This window comes from Malaclemys terrapin, chromosome 2 (genome assembly GCF_027887155.1).
Source record: "Malaclemys terrapin pileata isolate rMalTer1 chromosome 2, rMalTer1.hap1, whole genome shotgun sequence".
Taxonomy (NCBI): domain Eukaryota; kingdom Metazoa; phylum Chordata; order Testudines; family Emydidae; genus Malaclemys; species Malaclemys terrapin.
The window spans coordinates 67,148,604-67,168,591 of record NC_071506.1 but is presented as its reverse complement, the minus strand read 5'-3'; the positions used below and the strand labels follow the sequence as shown (position 1 = coordinate 67,168,591).

General features: G+C 44.2%; 1 protein-coding gene across 2 annotated transcripts in view; it reads left to right on the top strand.

Annotated features, from left to right (window-relative positions):
* Positions 1–4,697: 4,697 nt before the first annotated feature.
* Positions 4,698–19,988, top strand: part of LYN (LYN proto-oncogene, Src family tyrosine kinase) — a 90,738-nt gene continuing 75,447 nt past the window's right edge. The window contains exon 1 of one of the 2 annotated variants that reach the window (XM_054018430.1): positions 4,698–4,953. The gene's annotated coding sequence lies outside the window, so the exon portion shown is untranslated. The remainder of the gene's footprint in view (positions 4,954–19,988) is intronic. The other variant, XM_054018429.1, reaches the window with a different exon arrangement.

The following is a 19,988-nucleotide window of genomic DNA, read 5'->3' as shown; positions in this document are numbered from 1 at the left end:
AAGATCTTCAAGCATTCTCAAAACTACGATACCCGCACAAGGAAATAAGGAAACAAATCAGCAGAGCCAGACGTGTACCCAGAAGCCTCCTGCTGCAAGACAAGCCCAAGAAAGAAACCAACAGAACTCTACTGGCCATCACCTACAGTCCTCAGCTAAAACCTCTCCAACGCACCATCAGTGATCTATAACCCATCCTGGACAACGATCCCTCACTTTCACAGGCCTTGGGAGGCAGGCCAGTCCTCGCCCACAGACAACTTGCCAACCTTAAGCATATTCTCACCAGCAACCACACACCACACCATAGTAGCTCTAACTCAGGAACCAATCCATGCAACAAACCTCGATGCCAACTCTGCCCACATATTTACACCAGTGACACCATCACAGAACCTAACCAGATCAGCCACATCACCGGTTCATTCACCTGCACGTCCACCAATGTCATATACGCCATCATGTACCAGCAATGCCTCTCTGCTATGTACATCAGTCAAACTGGACAATCCCTACGTAAAAGGATAAATGGACACAAGTCAGATATCAGGAATGGCAATATACAAAAACCTGTAGAACACTTCAACCTCCCTGGACACACAATAGCAGATTTAAAGGTAGCCATCCTGCAGCAAAAAAACTTCAGGACCAGAGTTCAAAGAGAAACTGCTGAACTTCAGTTCATTTGCAAATTTGACCTCATCAGCCCAGGATTAAACAAAGACTGTGAATGGCTAGCCAACTACAAAAGCAGTTTCTCCTCCCTTGGTGTTCACACCTCAACTTCTAGAAGAGAGCCTCATCCTCCCTGATTGAACTAACTTCGTTATCTTTAGACTGATTCTTGCCTGCATATTTATACCTGCCTCTGGAAATTTCCACTACATGCGTCTGATGAAGTGGGTATTCACCCACGAAAGCTTATGCTCCAATATGTCTGTTAGTCTATAAGGTGCCACAGGACTCTTTATCACTTTTTACAGATCCAGACTAACATGGCTACCACTCTGAGGCTACGTCCTCACTACGGGGGTGGGTGGGTGTCGATTTAAGATATGCAAATTCAGCTACGCTTCGACGTATTGAAGCCGACTTACCCCGCTGTGAGGACGGGGGCAAATCGACCTCCGCAGCTCCCCCGTTGATGGCGCTTACTTCTACCTCTGCTGGTGGAGTACAAGAGTCAATTCAGGGTTTGATTGTCGCTTCCCGACGAGATGCGATAATTCGATCCCCGAGAGATCGATTTCTACCCGCCAATTCAGGCGGGTAGTGTAGACGTAGCCTTATACTCAAATATGACAGTCTTTCTCTCCAGCATTTCAGTGGTAGATTTGGGGTATCTCTTTTCATGTTTTCTGACCTACACAAGTTGTTTTATTATTTAGACTTTTTGACTAGCTTCAGATGGGAGACCCAATTAAAGTGCACCGTCACCAATAAAATGCCCCTGAGATGCAGAGTTGGCCTGAACAAAAAAATTATTAAAGTGTTTTCATGTGGTGAATATGTTTGTATAGGCAGTTTCTTGCCTAGCTATAGTTCCTGAGATAGATATGCATCTACCTTCTTTATCTTTTACTTGAACTGGGAAGATTTTTCTGCTAAGGATAACCACACATCTTTTTACTTTTCTTACAAAACACAGAATATATATCCCAAATCCAACCGCTTTTCATGTTAGTCAAATCTTCTTGAAAAGATGTTTCTTGTTGATAGAACTATGGAAACGTAGGGGCTGGAAGGGTCCGCAACAGGTCATCTAGTCGAGCCCCCTGCACAGAGGCAGGACAAAATATCATTCCCGATAGGTGTTCGTCTAACCTATTTGTTAAAATGACAGGGATTCTACAACTGCCCTTCCGTTGATGCCATGGTAGCATAGATGCCGCCTAGAGGGCCCTAGCTGTGCTGCTGCAGTGTAGACATACCCTGGGTGGCAGTATAGATGTCAGGGATAAACATCAGCCCCAAATTTTGAGTTTCTGCATTCTTGTGCTAAGTGAAGGTATGGAGGAGAGGAGGCAAAGGTGGCTTTAAGACACCTGTATTTCAGCATCATTAGGGAACTGATTTGGACCTGCTTGAACTTTATGCTCAGACTGCAATTACCTTCCAGGGACCAAGCAACAGAAAATAGCTGGAGCTCAGTGTGGTCCGGATATATCCCCTCTCGTTGGTGCTTTCTGTTGGCTGAGTGTGATGCTGCAAGCTGTCCTGCCCCAGGAGCCTCCCATAGGTTGTTGACCTCTTTAGGTGGATCTTCAGTACTTCAGCCCTCTGGCCAAGTCACACAGTCTAAAATGGATTAACCATTCCAGAGTAGCAAAAGTCCCACAAACTGTCGGCCCTCACCAGGGTCTTCAGCCTCATTTCTGGACCCTTTAAATCCAGCCCTGTGCTTGGGCTTCTAAAGGAGATTTGTCCCCTTCTCGGGGCTTAAACCACTTACCCAGTGACTGTGAGGGAACCCAGGCCTGCCCACTACTTCAGGTCCCAACCTAGGGACCCTATAATAACAACCATGTACCACTGCTACTATTCCCTGGGGCTTTTCCCACCTTTTCTCTTCACCCTTACCTCAGGGCTGTGTCTCTCAGATCCTCCTCCTCCTCCTCACTGAATGCAAGTGCCACCAGAACCTGTCTTCCAGGTCTCTCTCAAGCACCCTTCCTTGCTCCTCTGGTCCCAGCCAGAGACTGAAATGCTCAGCCCCTGCACCTCCTTTTATCTGAGCCTGTTGGCCTCTGACTGGCTGTTTCTATGCGGCCTCTCTAGACAGGCCTGACAGACCCACCTTAGCTGCTTCTTTCTTGGGGCACAATGTGGTAGGACCATGGGGTCCTCAAAGAGGCCTCAAAGAGACTGGTACACCCTGTCACACCCCCTCCCTCCAGTTCACTACCCTGACACACATACGCATGCACATACACACAACATGTGGCTAAGGACTATGTCATAGATTGGCATGGACTTGCTCCTCCAACTGTACACCAGCAGGTAGGCCCCAGACTCAAGGGGCTCAAGCTGTGGAGCTAAAAATAGTGCTGTTGTTTGGGGTCTTGTTTGGCCTCCAACCTGAACCCAAACAACTACACTACTATTCTATAGCCCTGCAACCCCAGCCTGGTGAGCCTGAGTCAGCTGACCCAGGCCAGCCACTGCCATGCTGAAGGTCTTCTATTGCAGTATAGATGTACCCCTGGAGGCTACTCTACCTAGCGTTGAGGGCTGAACAGGCCCTTAGCTAGCTTCAAAATCGGAGAACTGCAAAGAAGGCATAAAGGTACCTTTGTTTCACATTGTGTCCTGCACCTAATACTGCTACTCCCAAGATTTGGGCCCGCTGTAGTCAATACCCCAATTTAGTGCTCTGCTTCTGAAATTCTGACTTTGAATTCTCATCACTTTTAATATTATTTAATCTTTTATGCTCAGAAGTCGGTTACTCAGTAAGTAGACTTATGCCTTTCTCCACTTTTAAAGTTTGAGTTGCAGCTTCTGGATTTCTTGTCCAGACCTCCCTGCTTGGGGCTTGATGGTCTCTAGGGGCTGATTCCACATCAGAACAATCGTCTAGTGAATCCTAATTAAAAATTGGTAATTTTACCTTTGGGCTCCTTTCCAAGCCTGCTTCTTGTACATCTTAGAAATTGCCATGTTTAAATATTTGGCAGGGTTGATGGTGGATTTCTAGTGCCCGTCATCAGAGCCCTCTGCCTTATTGGGACATGTGACATCCCTCTCAGATCTTTCAATATATTTTTTATTTCTTATTAATAAATAAGAGCGTATTATGGGAGCAGGAGTTTCTACTCATGCTGATGAAGGAAGCAGATTAGGACTCTGACCAGTCTTGGACATAACAAGCAGAATCATGATCAAAGCAGAAATGTTTCTGTCCTATTACCCACCATAGCCACCTCTTACATTTTTCCCTTCAGATTCATAAGATGTTGGAGCAAGGACTGCCATTTACTATATGTGTGTACAGCACCTAGCACAATGGGATGCTCTGCTGGTTAGCCTCTAGCTATTACTGCAATAGTAGTGTTTAATAGTGTTAACAGTGCGGCCCTGCTCAGGCATACCTCACAAGTTTCCCTGGCTCAGGAGGGACAGTCATTACACTTCAGCAAAATATTTAACTTGCATTCCTTCTAAACTCTCCCGGACTCCTATATGCTCCAGTGGAGCTAAAATAGTTTATTATCCACCAGGTGAGAAAGGGAATAGGAGAAACTGCCTGGACTTCCCTTACTGCCGCCTCCCCCCATGTGTGTGCCTCCTCCTCTCATTTAATAGGTAGAAAGAGTGAGGGAAATAGATGGTTGTGAGGGTCTCTAAGAGCAGAGCACAGCCAGAGGAAGGGAGGGTTGAGGGCTGCTCTAGTTAAAATGAAACCAGCCAACAGTAATGATCTTCCTCCTCCTGAAATCCCTTCTCATTTACTCCGTAGTTTATTGCTGGTGGAAATCTCTCTGGGGATCTTGTTTGTGTCTCTGCTTCATCCCCTCCTATGAAACTCTCATCCATTGTTTTGATTTGTTAATCAAAAACTGAACAATACGTTTTATTTTTATTAAAAATCCTCCCTTCTCTTCCCCCCCCCCCCATACCCTTTACTGATATTTATGCAAATCTCCTAATACCAGGAAGTAAACTGAAAACTCTCAGCCAACCCACTGAAACCAAGCGAAGTTCCTTTTCTGCAGCGCACAGGGTGGCCTCAGGCAGACTAGCGGCTTGGCTGCTCTGGAGTCTTTATCCCTCTCTCTCTCTCCCAGCTGCAAAATCCTGTGGTCTTCAAAAAAATCAAGCGTGTAGCTTTTCCTCTTCCCGAGGATAATCAGCTAATTTAACTCTGAACTACACCCTAGCTCCTACCCCACCTCTGTGGCTGAAGTAACCGTGGAGTTTACTTGCTGCTTCCAAAGTTTCACACTCAGGGAAGTAAGTGTCTTTCTTTTGTCTCCTAATTTGGAAGTGGGTAGCTTGTTCGGGCTACTGTGGCCAGCGGTAATTTCTGTGATCCTTTCAGACCAGTGGGGAATGTAGGGAACAGCCCTGCGCTGGCAGGGTACGGATTAATGGGACTTCCTCTTTAATTCATACAAATCATGGGCTTCCGACATTCCTAGAGTTTGTCAGAGGGAACGCGTGCTTCTCTCTGGTGATGAGAGGAAAGACGTCTTGGAACCTTTTTGGCAACTGCCCCTGTTGCTTTGGTAACAGTTTTTTCCCACCTGGATTTACCTTGCAGATCAGAGGGACTAGACACTTGTTCATAATAGACACTTGTTTGTCTGTTGCATAAAACAGCTTATCACAGGAGGTTGGGTTTTAGTTATTTTTTATTGTTGTTAGCGCTCATATAACACACTGTCTTTAATTACATTGGAATTTTTGAGATTTAACCTGCCCTATTGGCATACCAATCATTTTAGGGAAAGCTAGTCTATAAATACTTGTTGACATCTTCCTCTAGTCTGCTCCCCCCTCCCCCCCCCCCCAAAAAAAATGAAGAGAAAAGCAAAGTTTTCAGGCAGGAGAAAGAAGGGGCTGATTGAGGGCATTCTAGAATTATTACTGAATTAGCTAAAGGGTGATGATTGATTTGTCAGGTCATGGAACCTGATCTCTCTAATTCATTGAAGTGAACAAGAAATATTAAATGAACCATGTGTTAAGGATATAGCCAGTTCAAAAGAGGAAGTGTGACACTAATGGGCAGCTTGTGTTTCTACCCCTTCAGGGAACAGTTCTTTGAACCTCAGATACAATTTATAGTACATCACTTAAAAGGAAGTGAGAGTTCTTTTCAGACTGGTTAGCTTTTCCTTTAGCTCAGGGGAAGGGGTGTAGTTGCAGTCTAAGCTTTCCTGTATAGTTCAGCTTTTAAGGAAATACAGCAATTTATTTGAGAAAAACACTTTAAAAAGGGATTACAGATGATGGTTTGTTTTGATCTTCAAGGCTATATTGTCTTCAGATAATCTTGACTATTCCTAATTAAAAACAAACAAAAAAGTTGGAATGCCAGAAGAATTTTCTTAGTCACTGTCACAAGCCAAGACAATAGACTTGGTTTAACTAAGAGAGAAAATATGGCCTCTGGATATTCTGTGTTTAAACTCTGGATTTTAAACCTACAAGTGTATAGTAAAGTAATTCCTGGAGCATCTTCAAATTAAAACTGCTTCCTCTTAGCTAGATATTAAAGTGTGCTCCTGCTTTGAAAAAAATGAAAATGGTATTGTGATTGTTCCATGTTTAATGTCTCTCACTGGCTTCCAGTCCAAGTCTGCTCAGTTTCTAAAACAAACAAACAAACAAAGAAAAAACACTTTTTACTTTAAACTGCCAGACCTGCAAATTCTGTCTAGAATCTGAAAGTCAAGCTGGTTCTTTCTCGGTCGAACATCAGACAGTTCCTGTTTTTTCTCAAGCAAGAATAAAATTCAGCTCAATAGTTAAAACTAGTTTGTCATTAAAGTAAGCAGATATGATGACTCTGAATACACAGAGGGAACAAAAAAGTTACAGTAGAAGTTGCTTTCATTTCTCACAATGGAAGAGCACTTTAGATATTTTTTTCAGCCAAAAACTAAACAAACACTCTTCTCTCCCACACTTCCTGAAATCCCCTATCTCATCCCATCCCACCATTTTAAAACAGCACAAATTGAGGGGGAACTTTTTACCCTTGTACAGTATGATTCCTGCACGACCCTTGGAATGCCTGAACGCTGGATGCAAATAGTTGTAATGTAATATCTGTTGGTAGATAAATTGTGGAACACTTGCCAAATTATTATAAAAAATATGCAATATAGAACTATTTTAACAAAATAAAGATTAAATTGTGTTGGGGAGCCTAGTTTTCAAGAAGGGATAATCAAATTGCTTTAATGTGAATCTTTCCTGTTCTAGTACTGGATGCAGAGCAGATGTGATAGTTTTATAAGTTTAATAAAGTGGGGACTTCACATCTTTATAATAGGTAGTGACAACATTGCAACTATGGACTGGAAGAGCCAAAGAATTTTCTCAGTAAAAGTAGAAACAGGATGAAAATCTGACTGATAATGCTCTAACAGGAGTGTATGGAATCACAGGAGACAATTAAAATTCATGGATTCTGGAGCCAATAGTTTCACATTCTGTTGACCTATTCCAAGATTGATTTAGAGGCTGCTGGAGGTCCCATCTCTTGAATGACACGAAACTAAGGTCCTCCTGGCCACCTGTGGCCAGTAAAGATTACATGGCACAAGACGAGAGGCATTGTACTTGGTGTTCTGGCTAACGTGCAACTTGGGGAGTAGCATTCTACCTAAAGATACCCTTAGATATATTAGATAATGTACTCTTCATGTCTTTTCACATGGGAATGCTGCACTAGGGTTGTGGAGAGTTGAATAGCTAATCCCAGAAGTCATTGCATTTTTGTGGTGGAAAAGAGGTGTGTGTTTCATACTTCATTTTGAGTATTTAAGTGTTTTGATCTTTAGGATGAGAAGTACTCACTTTGGGCCAGATAGTACCTCACCCAGAGGTGGGTATATGGAAGGCAGCAAGCACCTTTCCCCTCTTTATGTGGCCTGTTTAAGGGTCAGACATAATTGTAGCCCCTTTGCTCAGGGAAACTCAGGGTCTCCTCCCTCTTATTTTTTTTTCTCCTATATGAGTTGATGCTGCTCCTGTGAAGCTGGGCCAGTGCAGCTGGTGGGCAGGCAAAGGGTGATGGTGAGTAGAGGGGGGGGGGGCGGTGTAAACTCCACCTAATGCAAGGGTGAGACAGGATTCCTTGCAGCAGCCCCCCTGAGGTAGCATGGTGCTATGCTGCCCCCAACATGAGGCCAAGCCTTGATAGTATCAATAAGCCCCAACTCCGTGTGAGACGGTATTGCTATAAAGTAGAAGAAAAAGAAGAAAATCCATAGGGTGTGTTTTGTAGAATTCCTGCTGATAACTCATACTCATAGTGCAGATATTTCCATGAAAAAGTGCTGAGCACTTGTTTGAAACATTATGCTAGAGATCTATTCTTCACCTCTGTCTGAGGACTTTCAGCTACCCATAACCCCAAGCCAGATCGTGCCTCTAGATGATAATAGCCACATGGAGTGGGAAGGAAGCTCCCCAAGAATTGCTTCATGGCGCTTTTTCCTGTGTTCTTCAGTCAGGAGAATGGAGGGTCTGGCCCCACAAATCCTGAGGATCTCACAGGGTTCATGTGGAATGGGCTGGACTTCCACTTGAGGCCAGGGAATCAAGTAGTATAAATGTATTTAAGCACAACCTTAACAAAACAACAACTCTGTATGAAATTGGCTAATGCCCCTTTAGGCTTTTGAGTAACCAAATGCCCTTTTGTGAAATAGTAGGGTTGGGTGGGGTTTTTTTGTTTTGTTTTTTGTGCTGATCATGCTCCTGATGCCATCAGTGACTGCAAGTTTTTTCCCCCCACAAGAGTTTCTACCCTTCTCCAAAACATAGTTATGTATTTATGGATATAGCTGGCAAACACCTTCCAGACAAAATAAGATCAGAAGCAGGTCACGGCCAAGTGAATTATGTAAATTATTTTTAACAACATACGAGTTTTTTAGATCAACCCCACTGCTGCAATTGTCAGTACTCATACATGATGTAGTAACCTATTAACTATTTCAAAAATGTTTTAACAACATTCCAATGATGGCATTGAACATTTTTAGTTAAATTGTCCTTCAGAGAAGGATGGGAAATGCAGTGATCTTTTTAGCCTCATTCAACTATGCTTCCGTTAAATTTGATGTCTAAAGATAGTCAGTCTCAACAATCTTCAGCATCTTTCTTGAAGATTACTATCCTAGCATAAATATAGAGGCAGAATCAGTCTTGTGTGGTGTTTGTATGACAGATATGAGAGCTGCTTGGTCTGATATTCATAATGAACCTCTATTTAATGTCCAGACCTAAAGAACTACTCATAGGGATCGGGATGCTAAATACATTACTGTGGGAAATAGCCTCTACCCTCATGGATAGAGATGACATTTTGACAGAAGCACTTGGCGGGGAGATGAGAGTACTGCCAAATTCAGTGTTTGGGGAGGAGGAGGAGAACAGCATTATTTGAAATGAAGACCTTCAACCTATGTATCCTATATGTTAGGACTGTATTGTCTGTCTTATTTAGACTGCAAGCACCTGGGGTAACTATAATGTATTCCTTTGTACAGCATTGAGTACCCCATCATACACTGTCCCAGGTATAATGATAACTCCCAGTCTAAGCAACATGTTCTCCTGCCTCTGAGGCCTTTGGTACACATAACGTAAGGTCAACACTGCTCTTCCTGTCTAAGCTGTGGGTGATATACTAAAAAACTCACACCCACTTTGCTCACTTACATCTTCAAGTTCTATTTTTCCTTTATACATTCTTTTGATTGACCCCATCGTCTCAGTAACAATAACAATTGGATTTTTTTAGTTCTTCTGAAGAATACCAGTTACAATATAGTCATTTTGTGAAATATTGAGCTGAACCATGCTACAGTACATACTAGGAATTAGTGTGCATGGTCAGGGCCGGCTCTGGCTTTTTGGCCGCCCCAAGCAAAAAAAAAAAAAAACAGGGCAGCCAGAACGGCAAAGCAAAAAACAAAAAACCAAAAAAAAACCTGCGGTGCGGCCAGAGTGTGGGTGCAGGGGGACCGGCTGGGGGGTGGGGGGGGCGGGAGGGGGAGGGAGCGGCCAGGAGAGAGAGAGAGAAGGGGGCGGCCAGGGCTACAGCAGGGGTGCTGCCACGCGGCCCCTCCCGCTGCGCCACCTCCTGCAGCGAGGGCTCCGCTCCGGTCGGCGGGGAGGGAAGGAAGAGGACTGCCCTGCAGGGCGCTCTGGTTCTCCGTGCTGCCGCCCCCTACAGGGCGGCCGGAGCGGAACAAGAACAATAACAAAAAAAAAAGGCAGCTGTGCCGCCCTAGGATTGGGCGGAATGCCGCCTCCAACAATCTGCCGCCCCAAGCACCAGCTTGCTCAGCTGGTGCCTGGAGCCAGCCCTGTGCATGGTACATTTGCACTCTGAGCTTGGCATTTTCTGTAATTTTGTTTACATTATCTACATCCGTTTATTTACAATTCAGACTCGATATACATACAAAGGGGACTGATTATATCTGGGAAATGTGTTTTCCATCTTCTTTAGTATTTGATTAGTTGAAAGCAATTCAGGGACTTCAGCAAATGTACATATTGGCACAACAACCCTACTGTTCATGTGTTCTGGTGTGTGTGGTTTTCATTGTGTACTTTTAGTGCTTTTTACATCTTATTCATTGTTTGGTGCAGGCACACCCATCTAGACCTGTTTGAGCAATAGACTTTTGACCATGCTTCATATGCTAGACTTTTTTATTAGACAAACGCTGGAACAATAAGGTTCTGCAGAAGATAATGTAGAAATATATTCTTTCCCTCTCTGTATACTGTAGTATGTGACTGCATTATGGCCTTCCAACAAAATAAATACTAAAGAGCAACAAGTGCCATTCCCATGGATACATGTATAATTAATTTATAATGGTGAAATTTGTAAATCCACAGATCTGTATTACTGCTGCTTTTGACTCCTATCGTTCAGATTAGATCTTGGTAAAGAAAATATTCAAGCATAAGTTTTCCAGTGGTATAAAATTGAACGGGAAAAGATGACAATAAAACTAGTATATCTGCCATATTTATCTGAAGTGAACGTTCTCAAACCATGCCATCAGCAGGACCTGGAGCATCATGGAGATTATGCCTGTAAGGTCCAAATGGAAGGGACTGTACTACGCTGGAGCAGCCCCTACACACCCATCTTAGCAGACTGGGAGTGGCCTGGCCAGCCCTTTGCATAATAGGTTGAGTGCTTTTGTGTAATGGTGATTCAAGTATGAGAGGAAAGGAGATGGGGAACATAGTTTAAGATGACTGCCAGGATTTGAGTCTTTGTCACTGAGGAAGTGAAAATTTCTTTGGTCAATACTCAGGAAGGGGAGGGAGGAGAAAGAGGAAATTCATCATTTGGATTCGTGGGGCTCAGCTGTTTCAATACAAATTGCAAAAATTATTTGAATCTGCAGACAGCAGGATAACACAACATGCAAATTAAATTCAAAATAGGCTTTTGAAACTGCAAAATACTAAGGAACTTCTAAACTCTAGGCAGAGGCTAGACAGAAGTTCTTATAGTGCTGGAGGGGGATTTGGAGATTTTGTTCCCCCTTTGCTTCTCAGTGTGTCCCCTGCTCTTTACACCTTGTTTTTGTCACCATTCTGTGCTCTCCATCTTCTTTTTCCTCATTCTGACCTTGCAAGTAGCCTGGCAGCTCTTCTTCTCTCTGTTGTATCAGTTCCCCCACATTGCCTGAAAAATATGATCGAAGCAGGGAGACCAGCACCGATCTGGGGAGCATTAGCATTCATTAAGCAGAGAGGGGAGCCCATCTATTCTTGGTGCTTGGCTGTCCACTCTGACTAGTTTTTAGCACAGTGGCTGATTGAAGTGGCTGAAGGAGAGGGGTTGACTTGCAGTGTGCAGCATTCCCATGCTGCTGGCAGGGCCAGGGGAAGCAGAGATCAGCAGTGTTATCACTAAGGCTGATGAAATGCATGTGCCTTGCTGTAGAACTTGTGACAGAATCAGTGTGCTGTAGTGGAACTCTATCCTCTCTGCCATGGTACCTATCAATACTGCTTGCTTAGCATCCTTAGTGCTGTGCTGCTTTGAGTCTTTTTATGAGTTGATTTTATTTTTTTTTTCTTGAAAAACTACATCACCCGTTTGCTTTTACCCAGCTATAGCGGTCAGGGCCGGCTTTAGAAAGAGGGGGGCCCGATTCCCGGGGGTGGGGCTTGCCGCAAGCCCCGCCCCCAGGAATCGGGCCGCGTTCCGGCTGGAGCTCCGGCCAGGGTCGCGGGGCTTGGGTCTGGCCCGGAGCCGAGCCGCGGGGTCCAGGCCAGGCCGGAGCCGAGCTGGGTCAGAGTCGCTGAGGCTGGGGGTGCTCGACCGGGGCCGGGCCGGCGCACTCGGCCAGAACTGGGACCAGAGTGAGCTGCTTGGCCGGGGCTGGACTGGGCCGCGCCACGCCTCACTGGAGCCCTTCTCGCGCCCCCCGCCACCCCAGCTTACCTGGTGCTGCCAGCCTGCCTGCCCGCCCCTGCTTCTTTTCAGACTTCCCGCGAACCTCTGATTTGCGGGAAGCAGGGGAGGGGGAGGAGCAGGGGGCGGAGTGTTCAGGAGAGGGGAGGAGGGAGAAGTGAGCTGGGGGTGGGGTGGAGAGCTGCTGCGCGGGGCCCTCTTAGCGCGGGGCCCGATTCAGCCGAATCGGCTGAATCGGCCTAAAGCCGGCCCTGATAGCAGTGACCTCTTTCTGCTGTCTCTCTTGGTGTTTTTTTGTTTTTAAACTCTTTCCCCATTCCTGGTCTATTATTTTTCTTTCCCATCTGTCTTGGTCTTTTATCCTCTTATGGCCTGTCTACAGTACAGGTAACTCATCTGACACAGTTACAAGCGTTCTTGATTTATACCCCACACTGCAGCTCCCCTCTCCTCTCCTCCCCAACCTTATCGACCAAGTTTGTGTATTAACATCTACCATACTGCCTTATTCTATGTGTATCACATCTGTGCAGCAATTCCAAAGCCCCACAGAAGGGGATAAGGGGCCTGAAGGAGGTTTCATCTTGTGTGACCCTGCACCCTAAGATGACCTAAGGAGAAAGGGAGACCAACCAAACCAGTGACACAGTCATGATGAAGAGGTCCTAGTGACACTGCAAGCAGACTGTGCACTGAACCTGTTACAGAAAGGTAGCTATGTGCCATTATAGCCACTGGTAAGGGCAGAACACTTTCAACGGGGTATTAACCATGTTGTGTGAAGGCACAAGCCAACTTTGGAGCCAACCGTAGCCTGGACTATTTATAAGCTGTTAAAAACTGTGTGCAGACAGACAAGGCTTTGTCCAATGTCTGCTGCCTCTCCTATTTCCCTCCTATTGCTTCCCCCTTCAGGAGTTGCTCTGGTAAGTTTTGCTTTACTTGTTCACAGTATTTTCTGTCCTCAGGGCAAAGTGAAACTTACCAAAGCCGGTAATTGCCCTGTGAAGTCAGCTGCTGTTTTACAGTGCCAGCACCCTGAGAAGCTGTTACTGGGAAGGGGAAAAAGAGGAAAAGCAGCAACAAGCAGAAAAAGCACTGATATGATGTGGGAGAGCTGAAGAAAGGTGTCTTATATGAGACACTTCTGCTTCAGTGGGGAGGTTGGCATATCTGGCTGTATTATTCATTATTTTTATTACCATAGTGCCTAGGAGATGTAGTCGTGAACCAGAACCCCATGGTGCTAGGCACTGTACAAACACAGAACAAATAGGTGCAAAAATAAGCATAACTGAATTAAGTAAGAACGTATGAAATAAACATTGGGAACATTAGACTTTTCTGTGACAATAATGACATTAGGCTGTATTTGATTATGTACAGCAGAGTTTTCAAATACACTTGAGAAATGTGTAACTTTATTTTCACTTGAAATTGAGCTGATTTTTTTGTAAACGTTTGAATGCAAGTTTTAATGTTCTAAAACCAGACTAAATTAGAAAAGTTATTCTAATGGAAATACACCCGACCCTTCACTGCTCAGTGACATAACCGGCTGCCTGTAATGTATTAGTTACTGGAAAGCATGCAGGGCAAACTCTTGCTCTGTGTTGCTTAAAATCTTGCTTTAAATTGCTAGGGGCACTAAGTGGAGTAAATAGGCAGAAGGAGTGTCTTCTGCCCCAATGGCACCTGCATACAAACAGGGAAAGCTTTCAGGTGAGTGCTTCCCTTAGCCTTGTTATGCCCCTACTAGTTCTCTGCAGTCCTGTCATATGACAGAATCATAGAAAGAGCCACTTTCTTCTAACACTGAATATGGAATATTTTTAATAATCACAAAATTGGTATTATCCCTATCACTAATCTGTCTCATTGCTTCTGCCTAGAATCTTCCCAGTCCTGCCTAGCTTCTTGGTACAGATTTAAAGAAACAGTAGACATAGGCCTGGTCTCCACTTAAAAGTTAGATTGACATAGCTATGGTGCTCAGGGATGTGAAAAAATCACATCTCCGAGCACCATAGCTACGCCGACCTAACCCCCAGTGTACATATGGTTAGTCAATAGAAGAATTCTTTTATTGACCTAGGTAATGCCACTCGGAGAGGTTACCTACAGGGATGGAAAACCTCCTTCCATTGCTGTAGGAAGCATTTATGCTACGGAGCAGGATGGTGCGAGAACTGTGTCGCTCCAGAGCCGGTAGTGTGGAGATAACCATATTCTCAAAGAGGCATGTTCTACTTGCTTGGAGGCATGATCAGGTCCCTAAAACCTACTTTGCAGGTTCCTGGCCTTCTTAATAGTTAGCTTATTGGAGATGCTACAAAACTACCTTTAAACAAAATAAATAATATAATCAAATGTTAACAGTCTCAAAATATTTTTATCACCAAACAAACAAAAAAACCCTTAACCCATTCCTAAAGTTTTACTCTTTAACCTTTTGATTAGTTGTTTTTGTGGAAAAACAAAAAGTTTCCAGTAACTCTACTAGTAACAGCTTTCAGCTGGCCTTCCATTTCAGAACTTACTGTTTACGAAGTATGTAATGCATAGGGAAAGTGTCAAAGTTGATTCAGAAACTAAAATCAATTTGTATCAGGAAAACTTTTAAAGAAAATTCTTCAGAATACTTAGTCATTTTCTAGCATGTCTGGAAAGAAAAAGTCCTTTCTTTTGCACTTAGTTGTCAAAGCAAAAGTAGTAGTGAGGTACCTCCTGTGCTATTGTACGGACAGGCCTTTGCTCCTTCAAACACAGGAAATGTCAACCCTCTGAATGTCTGAAAAAGACCAGTGATGTCAAATTCATTTGGAGGAGAGGGCTAGATTCCATGTTTAACAATTATCTGTGGGCAGCAATATAAACTCAGGATTTCTGTCACTGCCCTGGTAAACCCACCTGCTGGACACTCACTAAGCTACTGTGTTTAGGTCCCACCACGTGGGACCCTCTTAAGCTTGCCTTTCCCTGGTTTAAATAAGATCCACCATTATCTCTTTCTTTGGCCTTGCTGATATCTTCCTGAGCACAGACTCGTTTTGACCACGGCCGGCTCCAGGCACAAGCTTAACAAGCAGGTGCTTGGGGCGGCCACTCCGGAGGGGGGCGGCGCGTCCAGCCATTCGGCGGCAGGTCCCTCACTCCGGCTCGGAGTGAAGAACCTCCCGCCGAATTGCCACCACTGATCGCGATTGCGATCACGGCTTTTTTGGGGGGGCAGGGCTGCTTGGGGCAGCAAAAACCCTGGAGCTGGCCCTGGTTTTGACTGTCTGTAAACCATTCATGGAAGCGGGATCTTACAGTCCAACTGCCCAGGTCCCCAAATTCACTGAAGTTTGAAGTTTATTAATATAGCTTAGTAGGGTTGTGGCTCTGGGCAGGGGGGGAGGGGTTCAGTGTGTGGGAGGGGTCTCCGAGCTGGGGCAGGAGGTTGGGGTGTGGGGTATGTGTGGGTGCAGGTTCTGGGAGGGAGTTTGGATGTGGGAGGGGACTCAGAGCTGGGGCAGGGGGTTGGGGCGCTCGCTCTGGGCAGCGCTTACCTCAAGTGGCTCCCAGGAAGTGGCAACATGTCCCTCTGGCTCCTAGGCGAAGGGGTGGCCAGGAGGCTCTGCGCGCTGCCCCTCTGTCTGCACATGCAACCCCTGCAGCTCCCATTGGCCGCGGTTCCCAGCTAATGGGAGCTGCGGAGCCGGTGCTTGGGGCATTGCTTGCGCCATGGCAGGGGCAGCGTGGGAGCTCCCCAGCTACCTCTGTGCCTACAAGTTGGAGGGACATGCCAGCCACGTCTAGGAGCCGGCTGCTGCAGCCAATCCCACCCTTTCCTAAAGCCGAAAGTTGTGAGTGCTCTGGTTTATGGCTTACCTCTTCAGAGATGTGATAGTTGAAGCACATAACTCACAGGAATTTGTAAAGATTTCTAACACAATTACTCTTTACTATAGATAGCCCAAGAGATATACAGATCTAGACAAAACAGTAAAACACCTATGTGCCTTTACTTGTTTCAGTTTCCTTATTACTCTTGATTGTTCTTTGGATTTTGCTCATAGTCCTCTAGAGTGTCCAGGATCACTTTTCCTGCACGTGGCTTCTCCTCCAAATTGTCTCTCTCCCCCATGCAGCCAGCTTTTTTCTTCCTTGGTCCTGCAATCAAAAATGACCCCTCAATTAAAAAAGCATGCCCCTTTTGTTCTTCCCTGCCCAAAGCCTCCTGTGTCTTTTTAAACCAGCGTTGTCACCTCTCTCCCTTTTGTTCCCGTTAGGTATTTTTCACTCTCCACTCCCCACTTTCTGCAGATAAACTTGGTTAAACTAGTTTTCCAGCTCAGGCACCCTTCTTAGCATATCCATTATTTGGGCAGTGCCTAATTGTTAAGGTTAACCTCTTTGTTTGTTGCTTATCTTCTTCCAGATAGGCTGGGTGATATGTGTTAAGGGAGCTCATTAGCTTATAACTGACTCACTACACACTGAGGCAATTAATGACAGAGCAATTTCATAAAATTAGAATTAATGAATTGTAGGTAGACAGATTCCTCAAATTGTCATATTTCCTACTCCCTTTCTGTAGCTTTCACTCTATGCATCCGAAGAAGTGAGGTTTTTACTCACGAAAGCTTATGCCCAAATAAATCTGTTAGTCTTTAAGGTGCCACCAGACTCTTTGTTGTTTTTGTAGATACAGACTAACACGGCTACCCCCTGATACTCTATCTTGGCTCTCTCACTGGAGCCAATAGGAAGTTTGTACAGAGAACAAGAGGCAAATACTGCCTTTACATAGTAACTAAACTTTTATTTGTTCAGTACCTTATTGTCACACTCAGTAAGAAATTCTGCTCCCCTTTAGGCCACCACTATTTCTGCCCGTTGTTTCTCAACCTTCCCCATCTTCCTTTACCTGTTTCGCTCCCTCTGCTCTGTCTTTTTATGTATCTAATCTATTCTTCCCTCTACATTTCCTTCCCAGCAGCAACCCCAGTTCTGATGCTTGAGGACTTGTGATTCAGGGGGGAGGGATAGCTCAGTGGTTTGAGCATTGGCCTGCTAAACCCAGGGTTGTGAATTCAATCCTTGAGGGGGCCACTTAGGGATCTGGGGCAAAATCAGTATTTGGTCCTGCTAGTGAAGGCAGGGGGCTGGACTCAATGACCTTTCAAGGTCCCTTCCAGCTCTAGGATATGGGATATCTCCATTAATTAAAAAAAAAAAAAAAAGTTAAAAAAAGCTATAAAACTCACTCTCTTTATGTACCCTTGCAATGCAAACTCGAGGATTAAGCCTGCAAACACTACTGAGCCTACTTTACTATTAAGGCCCTGCTCCTGCAATTTGTTGTGGGTAGGCAGACTGCAACTAATGAATTGCAGGACTGGGCCTAAGTCAATGGGACTATTTGTTGTAGTAAGTGATTGCAGGAATAGGCCCCTCGAGCACAAAAAATCATCCAAATCAATACAAGCTATTACAATAGCATTGAATCCAATCATCATAGCTTGTGAAAATGGAAATAAAAATATTCAAAGACTGAAAACAAGAAATGGCCAGTCACATTCAAAATCGTAACAGTGGAGTATTAAGGCCGATTCATATTAAATCCATCTGACATATGAGTGCTCTAGTTTCTGCAAATGGGAAAAGAATTAGCATCTTCCAATGCAAGAGAGAAACATGTGTGATCATTACATTAAATCCTGAATCTGGCTGGAGAGAGTTCCATGTAATTCAGAACTATATTTCAGAGCCCTTTATTTTAACCTAGCAAAACCTCGTGTGTAGTTTCGTAAGCCTTTTGTAAAAGCCAGGTTTTGTGCTTGCTAACTAGCCTGCCAGACTCGAGGCACCAGAAATTTGCTGTCCTTTTGACCTGCCTTTATGGCTATTTAATAATAAAACTTGGCACTTAACACAGTTTTGCAAACATTAATCACCATAAAATAGTGGAGGTCCTATATCTAGTGATTGGAGCCTGGGACTGAGTCACAGCTCTTGGATTTTATTTCTAGGTCTGCTAATGACTCCATAAGTGACCGTGTACTTCACCCGTTTGTGCCTCCATTTGCCTGACTGTGAAAAGGGTGCAATAATACTTACTCCCCTGAGGATGGCTGTGAGAGTTAGGAGTAAAACCAGCCGCCTCTTTCTTCCTTCTCCACCACCATGGAAGGCTCTTGTGCAGTGGAGATGATGTGGGAGGATTGCTGTCCACCTACCCCCAGCACATCTCACCAGCACCTGGCTGGGCATTGCTTTGCAAGCGCGGGTAGAGCTGGGTATGGGTGGGAGATACACAGGCTGTGTGCACATTCATTCTTAAATCCCAACTCTTAAAGAATTTCAGGGGGTTTGTTTTAATATTTTGTTGTCCTTTGTCTCATTTGGCTACATTTGTACTGAACTGGTGGCTGAGACAACTTCCAAAAGATCATTACAGCTTACTTAGCTGAGATAAACAAGTTATCAACCTAAGCAGGCTACTGTCTCATGCTTTCAAGGGATTATTATAAACACAGTTTAAAGTTGTGCAAAAAATGAGCTTTTTACAAATTAACTCCCCTAAAAAGTCATCATATGGAGCTCAATCTTCCTCCAATAGAATTCAAGGGGAGTTTTGCCATTGACATCAATGGGGGTGAGATCAGGTGCCTCTAACTTGAAAGCTTGCACAGTTAGTCAATACTCTGTATATTTATGTTATCAGTAACAAGATGGAAATTGCATGAGATCTTTTCTCTATGGTTGTGTAACTTACGGTCACCAGATTCAGCACTGTCGTATTTTCAACTACTTTTCCGGTTTCCTCCTAAAACAATTCTGATTTGCAAAATCAAATCAGAGTTCACAGAGTTCCAACAGGAATTGCAATCTAAAATAATGGTGTTAGTTTAGTTCAAACTAGACAACTTAGGCCAAAATGTTCAAACCTGAGTGTCTCTTGTTAGGGTCCTAAATCCATATTGGGCACATAAATACAATGTCCTGAGCTTCAGAAGTGTTGAGCATGCCATTGACGTCAATATAGTTTTACTGAGAAGCCATATAAAGAGGTCCACTAGAAAATGAAAGCGCCTTCCCCTTGTCTATAATAGAATTATATGTTGGATTTTATTTTCAGGTGTGATTGTTTTTGCTTTTTGAAGTGGGTGAAAGAGTTTGAGAATTTTTCATTTGCTAAATCTATCAATCTGAATGTCACTTTCAGCTCTAAGTACTTTACGTATTTATAAATAGAGATTTGACAAAATAGGTTTTCTGCAGGCTTATTTCTTTTTGACCCCAGCATGTCTTTCATTAAGCCTTCCATTAAAGAATCCATCATGGACATTCTTCAAGGAATTTTCCTCCTTCGTGTCATCACTGGCATGTCATGATGTAGCTTGATGATATTTAATGGGCCCCATATCCATTTTCAGATAGCTGTGGAGCACTCCTTGCAGGAAGCAAGTTCATTCCAAGAAAATAAAAATTATCCTAGAAAAGACACGGTGGGTAACCTATCAGAGATCTCATACACTGAAGTAAGAACAGATGACGGATTTGCAGTAGTGTCCATTAAGGATCCACCCTAATGAATAGTCAAAGAGAGCACTCCCTGAGACATGTGCAGGTGCCATATTTGGTTGGATTGAAAATTTTGGGACCCATAGATACAAATTTACATACACACTCATGAAGGGAGGAGAGGGTTCATTTTAATCATCACTTAAGGTGCAAGCTGATAATGCTCCCCTGAGCATTGACTAGGCCACAGGTCTTACTAGCTTGGTCTACGTAGGAGGGGTGAGTAAAATGGGTGAAGAAACTTCTTGCTTAATCCTCCCTTCCATCCATTCTTCTTGTA